We start from the raw sequence: 12,751 nt of genomic DNA on the forward strand, positions 1-12,751 counted from the left end.
TCACAGTTTTATACGTTCTTAATTTAGCTGCTTTGGATATATTTTTGCTTCTGAGTATTCTATTGAGTGCATACATGCAACGATTCCCTGACATTAGTCTTTTGTGTATTTCATCCCGGATGTTTGGTTTACTAGAAAATAAGGTCCCTAAATATTCAAATCTGTCTACCTTTTCAAATTTATACATTGTTCCTTCATTCGTTGTTATCATTAAATATTGCCCTTGTTCAAATTTTTTGTCGGTCCATTCCATATACTTAGTTTTTGTTTCATTTATATAAAGTCCTTTTTCTCGAGCTGCCTTTTCTAGTCGTTCTACTACCTCTTTTAATTGTTCCTTGCTTCTGGATAGAATTACTACATCATCCGCGAATGCCAAACATTGATGTTTTTTGTGATATATATGTCCTGATCTGTTAATATTAGCCTCTTTTATTATTATTTCCAATACTACATTAAATAGCAGTGATGACAACGGATCCCCTTGTCGTACTCCTTCTTGCACTTCGAAATTTTCTGTTAGTTTGTTATTTACTTTTACTTTATTTTCTGTTTTCGTAAGTGTAAGCTTTATTATTCTTATTATTTTTGGTGAAACTTCTAGATTTTTTAACGCTTTATATATTTCTTTTCTTTTTATTCTATCAAAAGCTTGCTTAAAATCTAAGAAGAGTGCCATTGTTGGTTTATTATATTCATAGCTCTCAGCTTGTATTTCTCTTAAAGTAAAGATGTTGTCTATAGTACTTCTTCCTTTTCTAAAGCCACACTGGTATTCACCTATGCTATTGTTAAGACTTCTTGCTAGCTTGTTTTTGATGTGTACTGCTAATATCTTATATATTACATTTAATAGTGCCACGCCCCTATAATTTTGACATTCTGCTTTGTCCCCCTTTTTATAAAGAGGACATATCACTGCTTGCTTCCACTCCATTGGTAGTTCTTCCTTTTCCCATATGTTTTTTAGTAATTTGTGTATTTTGTCTGTCAGCTGCGCTCCTCCATATTTTAACATTTCCGCTGTTATAGAATCACTTCCAGGACATTTATAGTTTTTTAGATTCTTAATAATAATTTCAACTTCATTTAGGGATGGTGCTATATCTTCCGTACTGTCTCTTTGCATATTCATTATTTCGTCTGTGTATCCTTCATTTCCGTGATTTATGTGTTCTTCATTTCCATCATCTGTGTCTTCTTCATTGTGATTATTTGTGTACTCCCCGTTTAACAATTCATCAAAATATTGTTTCCATCGTTTTAATATTTCTTGGTCATCAAATATCATTTTTCCTTCTTTATCTTTGTAATAAATGGGCTGTGGTTTATATTCTCTTTTTTGATTTTTAATGCCTTGATATAAATTTCTAATAAGATTATTTTTGTAATTCTCTTCAATGTCTTTCAACTTATCTTCGTAAAATTTTCTCTTTTTATTTCTTAAAATTGCGCTGGTTTTTCTTCTTTGCTCTATGTAAAGTGTTTCCGCTGTTTTTGATTTCAGTCTTAGACTTTCTAATCGTAGCTTGTTCCGTTTCTCTATTTCTAGTTTGCATTCATCGTCGAACCATGCCTTTTGTTGTTTCTTGATTGACTTGTCAGTATCATCTGCTACGGCTTTTTTTTTTTAACATCCCATTTATTTACAATCTGTAATAATGATTACAATAAGTAAATTGTTTAACAATTAAAAGAGACTTGCAGGAGACTGTCCAGTGACAATAACCTATAAAATCATAATTTTAGTACTTAACAAAATTATTTGTGACTAATAAATAAAACCCTATAAATAAAACTCTATAATAAATAAAATATTTTTGAAAATTTAAAATTTAAAATCTTGTTCGTAGATCGCTTGGAGTGTGGCGCTTTAGCCTTCTGTTTGCCTGGGGTCTCATTAGGTTCTTCGCTAGCCTGTTGGGGTGGTTTTGTAGTCGGATGTCGTATTTTTGGGCGTAACTGGCAATTTCTTCTTTGACAGTCTTCATTTGGAGATCACGATTGATGTGTTCATTGGGCATGTACCACGGTGCATTTGTGATAATGCGCAAGGTTTTCGATTGGAATCTCTCCAGGATGTCGATATTGGATCTCGACGCAGATCCCCACAGTTGGATACCATAGCTCCATATTGGCTTAATCACTGCCTTGTATACTAAAATTTTATTGTACAAACTCAGTTGTGACCTTTTTCCTATCAGCCAGTACATTTTATTGAGTTTCAGACCCAACTGTTTTCTTTTCGTGAATATGTGTTTCTTCCACGTTAATCTGCGGTCCAAGTGCATACCTAGGTATTTTACGTCATTCTTTTGTTGTAGTACTTGATTATTTATTGAGACGGTTGGGCACGTATCTTTTCGATTAGTGAACGTTATATGTACTGACTTGCTTTCGTTTACTTTAATTCGCCATGTTTGTAACCAGATATTTATACTGTCGAGATTTGTCTGGAGCAATTGCGAGGCGATGTAAGGGTTTGAGTGAGCTGCAATGATTGCTGTGTCATCTGCATATGTGGCTGTGATGATGTTTTGGCTTGTAGGAAGATCTGCTGTGTAGAGTAGGTAGAGAACTGGTCCAAGGACACTACCCTGAGGTACTCCAGCGTTGATTGGATATAAGTTAGTGCACTGATCTTTAACTTTTACAAGGAAATGGCGGTCGGAGAGATAGGACTTGAGGATTAGAAAGTAGTTGAGAGGAAGGACTTTTCTTATTTTGTATAGGAAGCCAGTGTGCCAGACTTTATCAAAAGCCTGCGAGACATCCAAAAAGGCTGCAGAGCAGTATTGCTTCTCTTCTAAGGCTTTGTTTATGGAATTGCAGACTCGATGAATTTGCTCGGTGGTAGCATGTTGTTGTCTAAATCCAAACTGGTGGTTGGGTATTAGCTGCTTTTCCACGAGGATTGGCTGTAATCTGTCTAGTAAGAGTTTTTCAAAAACCTTTGACATCACTGAAAGTAGACTGATAGGTCTATAGGACTTAACTTCTTCTACAGGCTTGCCTGGTTTGGGTATTAAGATGATTTGTGCCACTTTCCACAAAAGGGGATAGTAACCAGTTCTTAAGATTGCGTTAAAAATCTGTGTCAAATATTGCACGCCTTTCTTGGGAAGTTCTTTTAAAATTCTTGCAGTGATTAAGTCGAACCCTGGGGACTTTTTCGGATTCATATCTGTTTGGATTTTGTTGAAAACTTGTTTGGCTGTGAATTTCTCCAACGGTGCTTCTAGTTGGTATGGATATTCTAAATACAATTGAATATTATCTTCTGCATCAGAGTTGTTGTTTTGGGCATGTGGTTGGAACACTTCCTCCAGGTATTTGGCAAAGACTGTAGCTTTTTCGTTGTTACTTTTAGCCCATCGTCCGTTACTGGCCCGGATAGGCGGATTAGAGAGTTGTGGTCTGTTAATCTTTCGTGTTGCCTTCCATAGCGAGTATTCGGAGGTTTCCGTAGCAGATAGATTTTGTAGATATCGTTTTATGTCGTTGTTTTTATTGTTGTTTAACAAAGTTTTTAGTCGCGCTGTAGCTTGGTTTAATCTATTTTTATCCTGGGGTGCACGGGTTCTTTGCCATACTTTCCTTAGTCTTCTTTTTTCTGCGATTTTTTCTTTTATTTCGTTGGGTAAATCTTTGTGTATGATTGTTCTTGGTTGTTTAGGTGTTGACTGCCAGCCAGCTTCCTGAATTATCCTACTTAATTGATTTACTGCTTCGTCAATTTCGCCATCCGATTTTAGTGGGATGTTTAGGTCCAGTCTCTCATCAAGGATAGCCCGGAATTTAATCCAATTGGTATATTTACTACTTAGATATGGTGGAGGTTGTGTTTCGAGGATATTCGTAGATATCATGACCAAGACAGGAGAGTGGTCGGATGAAAGATCGAAACAAGATTGTGCTGTCTGGGATTCAAGTGGTATTCCTTTAGTCACACAGAAATCAACCAAATCTGGAATTTTGTTTGTGTCTGTGGGCCAGTATGTGGGTTCGCCAGTAGATATGTATTTAAGGTTGTTGGTTTCCATTGCCATGTATAATTGCCTACCTTTCGGAGTTATTAGCCTGGATCCCCAGTGAGTGTGTTTTGCGTTATAATCGCCGCCTGCTAGAAACCTGTTTCCAAGTGTGTTGAAGAATTCTTGGTATTGATTTTTGGCTATAGTATGTCGTGGTGGACTATATATTGCAGTTACTGTTAAAGGACCGTTCCAGTCTTCTATGCTAATACTTGTTGCTTGTATATAGTCTCTTTTAAACTTATTTAACTCGTGGTGTTTTATAGATGACTTAATTATGATTGCAGTTCCTCCATGTGCAGTGCCATCTGGATGTTTGGTGTTATATATTGCATAGTTGGGAATTCTCAGATAGCTTCTATTTGTAAAGTGTGTTTCAGATATTAACATTATGTCGATGTTGTGTATTAGTATAAAAGCTTTAACTTCTTGAGCATGATTTGTTAGCCCGTTGGCATTCCAAATAGCTATTTTCAAGAATTTGATCATTTTGTTAATTTAGTGACGACGGTGGTGAGAAGGTTTAACAGTGTACCCATTTGTTCCATCAGGACTTTTAACATATTCTTTAGTTCAGCCATGTCATTTGAGGCGGGAGTATTGGTAGTAATTACTTCTGTTTGGTTTGTATTACTATTCGTAATTTGTTGTGAGTTATTAACGATTTGGGCGTAGGTAACTCCTGCTTGGACATGTTGTGCATGATTAATTGGCATGCTAGGCCTGGGTCTAATCGTTGGGAATTTTTTCGTTTGTAGCTCCTTGTATACCCTGCAACCTTTGTAGTTTGCTACGGCTTTTAAAGTATTTTTAATTAAGTCCCATGTTTGTTCTACATTGTCATTTTCTGTAATAAGTTCCAGTTTCTTGTTAAGTGTCAACTGGTATACCTTTTTTTCTTCTTCTGTTTGTAACCTGACTAGCTTGTTCATCATGCGTTTTTCTCTGTTTCTGTTTCTATTTATAGGTATTATTTGGTTCATTTTTATTCCCACTAAAAAGTGGTCTGAATCTATATCTGGCCCTCTATATGTACGTATATGCATTATGCTTTTTTCTACATCCTTCTCTATTAAAACATGGTCTATTTGGTTTACCGTTTGACCGTCCGGCGATCTCCAAGTACCCTTGTGTATTTCCTTTCTCTGGAAGTAGGTACTTTTTATTAAAAGGTTTTTTTCTCTTGCAAAGTCGATGAGCATATGTCCATTTTGATTCGTTGTTGGATGCAAGCTGTATTTTCCTATAGTAGGCTTAAATATGTCCTCTCTACCTATTTTGGCATTGGTATCTCCAAGGACTATTTTGAGATCATATTTGGGGATGCTTTCATATACTTGGTCCAGTAGGTTATAAAACTCTTCCTTTACCTCTATTTCTTTTTCTTCTGAAGGTGCATGAATATTTACAAATGAAATTTTTTGGAATTTTCCCTTTACTCTAAGAACACTAAGTCTATCGGATATTGCTCTGAATTCTACAATTGATGCTCTAAAGTTTTTATGTATTAAAAAGCCTGTACCCAGCATTCTATTTTGCCCTCCACTATTAAAGAATAAGTAATCTTCTATTTCCTGACTGTATTGCCCTAATTGCTTTGTTTCTTGTAATGCGACGATCTGAAAACTGTATCTCTTAAGTTCAAGTACCATTTGTTTTAATTTTCCTTCTTTGTGACTTCCTCTTATATTCCATGTCGCCATACGTATTACTTCGTTTGATTTTATTGTTTTCTTTTTTGTTTCGTCTTTTCCCTCTTGTCTCCTTTTTCTTTGCCGTGTCGTCTTTATAGTATTGTTCTGTCCGTTATTGCTTATTAGTTTTTTGAGCGGTTATAATTTACTCTTTCCAACTTTTCTCTTTCTCTGTTCCATTTCCATACTTTATTATCCAAAATTAACTTTTGATATCCCACCTTAGCAATTTTCCCTTTGGCCTTCTCTTCTTTAGCAGTTGCTCTAATTTTGGATTGTATTTCTCTTTCACGTTTTGTTAGATCATCATTTATGTATATGCGGTTCGGCAGTTCTTTGAGTTTATATATGTTTTTCATTATTTCCATCTTTTCGTATTTGCTATCCAGTTCGACTAAGTATATTTTATCTCCCAATTTCCTTGCTTCATTTATTTTTACTTCTATACCAATTTCCTTGTCGATAAAATTTTTTACTGAATCTCTTCATACCTTTGGATTATTTGTAGTTATCGGGATGCCTTGTATAACTATATTTTTCCTTCTTTTGTCGCTTTCAAGGTATTGAATTCTCTCGTTGCAACTCATTATTTCTTTCTGCAAATTATTAATTTCTTTTAACATTTTTTCATTATTATTCTTCATTACTGATATTTCGTTTTTATTTTCAATCTGTTCTTTTTTGAGTTCTTTTAGTTCCTCGGAAATCTCCTTCATTTTCTTATCTTGTTCTTTTTGTTGTTTTCTTATTTCTTCTGTGTCCTCTTTAAGATTTTTTAACATAGACATAATTTGCGTTAGCATTTCTTTGTTGGAACCGTCATCTTTCTTTGGAGATCTGGTGGTTTTTTTAGATTGTTGAAAAGCATCCAAGACATCTGTAGCTTTTCTTTTTCCTGATTCATCTGCTGTAGTTGGGTCATCGGAATCATACATTTTGATTACACCGCGATAGAAACTGGTATCCAGGTCGACCCTTTAAAAATTGCCGTTTCTCACAGTGTAGCAATTTCTGTGTATTTTGAGTAATTAAAAAAAATTATTATTCTATTTTTAATAATTAATTATATCAATTCTTATTGTAGTTATTTTGTAACTTTTAAAATTATTCGTTCCCACCTCTACAGATCTACCAATATTTACAAATTTTAACAGTTTTTGTTAACTTTCGTGCTTTTAATTATTGATAATTAGTTTCAACATTAATGGAGTTTATCAAAATATAAAGCTAAATTCAATTTAAAACGGATGCTACTGTAATACTGGTTGCCTAATCTTTAGGAAGTACTCTCACAATTTGTACTTACTATTGTAGTTCCCACGTCACTGGGTTCGGTGTGAATTACTGGTTGCCTACACAGCTTCGCACAGCTAGCGCCAGAAGTTAGTTACAATTCAACCTTGCGGATAACTAACCTCTACCTACTGTTAAAAATCACGTTATTCGTCGTCGAACAGTTTCTTTTACAACCAATAATAATTCTGAGTCTACCTTACCCGTTAAATACCACTTTCACTACAATTTTTCACCAATTTAGTTCGATATTACTCGATAACGAATTAAATATCGGAACACCTATTTTTGTGTTGTTGTCTGGACAGTGGCGTATCCAATCTCCCAATACACGAATAGACAACAAAAAATTTTTGTTTATGTTTATTAATTGTTTAAATAAAAAAAAAACGATTTTAATGGAAAAAGGCCTAAATTCTCTTGTTTTTTACAATGTACAAACTTGAAACTTTTACGGATGGTAGCTAATGATATAACCTATACATAATTTCACTTTTTACGTTAATTGTTTACGTTATGCGTCATAAATAAACAATAAAGTTTTAAATTTTGAACACTCATATATTTGTTTATACAGTAGGATGCAAGTGAAAGGAATAAATTCGTTATTTCGTAAAAAGGCGACTTGAACCCTGGAATGTTACCTGGGGTACACTTGTACCCCAACCTTGTTTGTAAGTTACACCAATTTGAAGTAGTGGGTGTAGAAAATATGAAAATAAACTTGTGAATAATAATATAATAAAATATTTTTGTTTACAAAATAAATTCTTAGCATGTTATCTTAAGATTGTTTTTGTCATAAGTTCTTAAAACATACATATATAAATATTTTAGGTTGATTTTATTTGGGGTACCACTGTACCTCGATGTAGCAGATTGAGTTTAGAAAATAAGTGTAGCAATCCAGGGTTAAGGAAAAATCCCGAAAGAGGTCGATTTTATTTTTAAATTACGATATTTTGGCATATATGTCATACTAGTGACGTCATCCTTCTGGGCGCGATGACGTAATCGATGATTTTTAAACGCTTTTATTTAGTTCAATAGATTGCGTCAAATTTTTGGATGTTAATTTGACTACCTTTTCTTCCATGCAAATGAATGAAAATTTGCAGACATATGCATTCGTGGGAACAATACACGAATAGACAACAAACAATTTTTGTTTATGTTTATTAATTGTTTAAATAAAAAAAAACGATTTTAATGGAAAAAGGCCTAAATTCACTTGTGTTTTACAATGCAGAAACTTGAAACTTTTACGGATTATAGCTAATGATATAACATATACATAATTTCACTTTTTACGTTAATTGTTTACGTTATGCGTCATAAATAAACAATAAAGTTTTAAATTTTGAACACTCATATATTTCGTATATTTCGAATAAATTCGTTATTTCGTAAAAAGGCGACTTTAAGGAAAAATCCCGAAAGAGATCGATTTTTATTTTTAAATTACGATATTTTGGCATATATGTCATACTAGTGACGTCATCCATCTGGGCGCGATGACGTAATCGATGATTTTTTTAAATGATGATAGGGGACGTGCGATAGCTCATTTGAAAGGTCATTCAATTCTTTATTCAGTAATATAAAAATTTATATAATGATTTGTACACGGTGTCCAAAAATAATTTTTTAATTAAATTATTTGACAAAAAAGAAGAATGTATGTAATTTATTATTAAACACTTTTCTTTTAGTTCACTCGTTTGTGTCAAATATTTAGACGTTAATTTGACTGCCTTTTCTTCAAAGAAAATGAATGAAAATTTGCAGACATATCCATTCGCAGGAACAATACACCAATAGTCAATAAAAAATTTTTCATGTTTATTAATTGTTTAAATAAAAAACACGATTTTAATGGAAAATGCTTAAATTCCCTTGTTTTTTCCAATGAAGAAACTTGAAAGTTTTAGAGATTGTAGCTAGTTATATGAACTATACATAATTTCACTTTTTACGTTAATTGTTTACATTATGCTTCATAAATAAACAATAGAGATTAAATTTTTTTGCCGATTCCGACTAATTTTCATGATTGTTAATCATGTGATGTTTTATACATATATTTTAATAATCATGATATATTTTAATGTTTGAAAACTGTTAGACTAAAAAGTAAAAAATAAAAAAAATATAAAAAAAATTTTTTTAGGAACCGCTTTTCTTTAGTTACGAGTGACTAAAATTAAAAATATAAAAAAATCAACTAAAAAGCAAATAATAAAAAAATTCAAACACATTCGTTAAAGAAAAGCGTGGGGCGCATCTTCATCGAATAAACGGTTTTCTCCCCACGCTTTTCTTAAACGAATGTGTTTGAATTTTTTTATTATTTGCTTTTTAGTTGATTTTTTTATATTTTTAATTTTAGTCACTCGTAACTAAAGAAAAGCGTTTCCTAAAAAATTTTTTTTTATATATTTTTTTTAATATAGGTTTCAATTCTCTAGAAATAGTTTCTTATGACTTTTGACGTCAAATAATTAGGGAAGCAGGAATTCAATAATTTAGAATTTTCCATTGATTTTCCTATAGCCCGTTTGACGATTCACCACCCGGTATGTAAAAGTGGCTATGTAAAAGTGTCGCTATGTAAAACTTGCACCGACAGAGGATAATGAATTAAACATAAGGAAAAGAGATAGAAAAAGAAAAATACAGCAACACTAGCAACCTAGAACGTTCAGACCTTATTGAGACCAGAGAAAATTAAAGAGGCAGCAAGAGAAATGCAAAGATACAGAATTGGCATACTTACACTACAAGAAGTAAAACGGAAGAGAGGAAGAAATTAAAAAAGAAAAAGACACAATATTTTATTGGGGAGAAAACAAGCAAGGGAAAAATGGAACAGCATTTATGGTGTACAATATGATAAGATAGCTATTCCATCAATCGTCGGATATAAGCCTCCCTTAGGATGTTGTGAGTTTAGGGTACCGTAAATTCTGTGAAATATCAACAAATATTGCGACTTGCACTTTTCAGGAAGACGGAGGTTGTACGACCAGAAACACAAAAAACTGGTTGGAAAACCACAATATAAACATCCTTTCTTGACCTTCTTACAGTCCTGACGTAAATGTCATTGAAACAGTATTGTATAAAATAAAATAGACACTAAGGAACAACCCACAGCAGACATTACATGAACTTAATGCCAAAATAGAGCAGAATTAGAATGAATTTACTCCTGAACAGTACTGATCATTAGTGGAGTCGAATCTACAACAAAATACTAGCATTCATACAATCATGCATATGCTACTCGCATCGCCTTTAGATATCGCAAAGACATTAGAAAAAATAAACTGTTAAACTATCTGACTTTTGCTTGTATTTTAGTTTGTCCGAATACATAGCTGTTAGGGCCAGTTATAATAAATAATAAAAAAAAAGAGAGAGTAAATAATCATTCGACTAAATATGATTTTAATATACAGTGATGAGCGCACTTTTAACTGGCAAAATAATGCAAAAGATGGAAACATAATACATTGTGAAATAAAGAGAGATACAACTACTAGAGGTGTAAAATTATCGATAGGAACCTACAAATTTACATTACATTGCATAGTTTACCACCTTTAGACGTATTGGAGCAGTATGACAACTGACAACTGTCACTGTGACAGGAGAATTTTATAAAATTTTATAAAAGATTTTTATAAAATTCTCCTGTCACAGACGTCTAAACGTGGCAAACTATGTAATGTAATGTAAATTTATTGGTTCCTATTGATAATTTCAAGATGTACGAATCATAGAAAAATTATACTGGCGTCAAACAGCGACAGCTTGCATAAATGGAAAATCAACAGAAATATGCAAAATACAAAGAGGCGTCAGACAGGGTTGTATACTGTCCCCACTGTTGTTCAATTTGTATTCAGATAGAATATTTAAGGAAGCGCTGCATAATTTGGAATGGGGTGTGAAGGTTAATGGAATTCTGATAAATACAATCAGATATGCAGACGATACAGTTATTTTAAGTGATGATATGAATAGATTACAACACCTTTTAAATGCCATTGACAGAGTGGGAAGAGAGTTTGGCCTAAATATAAACTGTTCAAAAACAAAGTACATGGTATTTAGCCGTTTGGCCCATCAAGATTCACGGTTATATGTTGATGGTCATATGATTCAAAGAGTACCCAGTTTTAAATATCTTGGTTGCCATATTACTGAACAACTAGATCCAGATAAAGAGATAAAATGTAGAATCGAGATAGCCCGCACGACATTTTTAAAAATGAGGTCATTCTTCTGTAATGATACCTTGCAACTTCAACTTCGAAAGCGCATGATTAAATGCTACATTTGGTCAGTCCTCTTGTATGGTGTCGAAGCATGGACATTAAAAATATCCACCATTAACCGTTTGGAGGCCTTTGAAATGTGGCTGCACAGACGTATTCTAAAAATACCATGGACTGCTATGCTGACAAATGTGACAGACCTTAAGAGAGCAAATGCTACCCGCGAGCTGCTTGATAACATCAAATATAGAAAGATGGCATATTTTGGACTAGTAAGGGGAGACCGGTATAATATTCTTCAACTTATTATGATGGGTAAAATCGAAGGACGCAGAGGAATTGGTAGAAAGCAGGCCTCTTGGTTGAAGAATATCCGGGAGTGGACAGGAATAAAGAAAGCAGAACACCTATTTAGAATAGCTCGAGACAGAGACAGTTTCGCCATGTTAATCGCCAACGTCAAGGGGACTTGATAGGGCACGTTAAGAAGAAGATTGATAATTTATATATAAAATACAACCAAGAACAAATCGAACATACCATTGAGAACAATAGAAGTATGAAAGTATTGAGAAGAAGACTAAGAACGGGGACAAGGCAGATAATAAAGATTAATGATAGAAATGGTCATCTTACAACCAACATAGAGGAAACCCTTAAAATAGTTGAAGACTTCTACAAACTGCTGTACACAAGCCAACACAAAGTAAATAGCAAAGAAGATCAAGTACCAGAAATATTAACAAGGAAAAAGGGCACTGTCAACCAAGGATCAGAACTGCTACCGGAAATCACAATAGACGAAATAAAACTAGCCCTAAGAAAAGCTAAGAATAACAAATCTCCAGGCGAGGATTGTGTAGTTACTGATGCAATCAAAATCGGAGGCACTAGTTTTCTTAAGTAAATAAAAAACCTTTTTAACATGTGCCTTTTAGAATTACAGACCTATAAGCCTTCTTAGTCACTTATACAAACTCCTTACAAGAATAGTAACGAATCGTCTTGAGAAAAAACTTGATTTCTACCAGCCAATGGAGCAAGCGGTATTTCGTACCGGATTTGGAACAAATGATCACCTACAGAGTATTAAAACGGTAATAGAAAAGACTATCGAATACAATCGACCACTCGTTTTGGCTTTTGTAGATTTCCATAAAGCCTTTGACACGGTAGAATTTGACAAAATTCTGGAAGCACTACAACCATGCCGCATTGACTACCGATACACAAGGTTAATTTACAATACATACAAGAACGCAACTATGTCGGTGAAACTACATAAAAACACGGACCATATCCCAATCGGCAGAGGAGTCCGACAGGGCGATACCTTATCGCCTAAATTGTTTACCGCTGTACAAGAATATGCTTGTAAAAAACTTAACTGAGAAGAGCGAGGCCTGAATATTGACGGTAGAAGATTAACAAATTTGAAATTCGCAGA

The 12,751-nt window shown here is 33.7% G+C and overlaps 1 protein-coding gene across 1 annotated transcript in view; it reads right to left on the reverse strand.

The window, feature by feature from the left end:
• Positions 1–12,751, reverse strand: part of LOC114328433 (zinc finger protein OZF-like) — a 72,453-nt gene that overhangs the window by 17,587 nt on the left and 42,115 nt on the right. The gene's annotated exons all lie outside the window — the stretch shown is intronic.

The sequence above is a fragment of the Diabrotica virgifera genome, chromosome 4, assembly GCF_917563875.1.
Source record: "Diabrotica virgifera virgifera chromosome 4, PGI_DIABVI_V3a".
Classification (NCBI taxonomy): Eukaryota; Metazoa; Arthropoda; class Insecta; order Coleoptera; family Chrysomelidae; genus Diabrotica; species Diabrotica virgifera.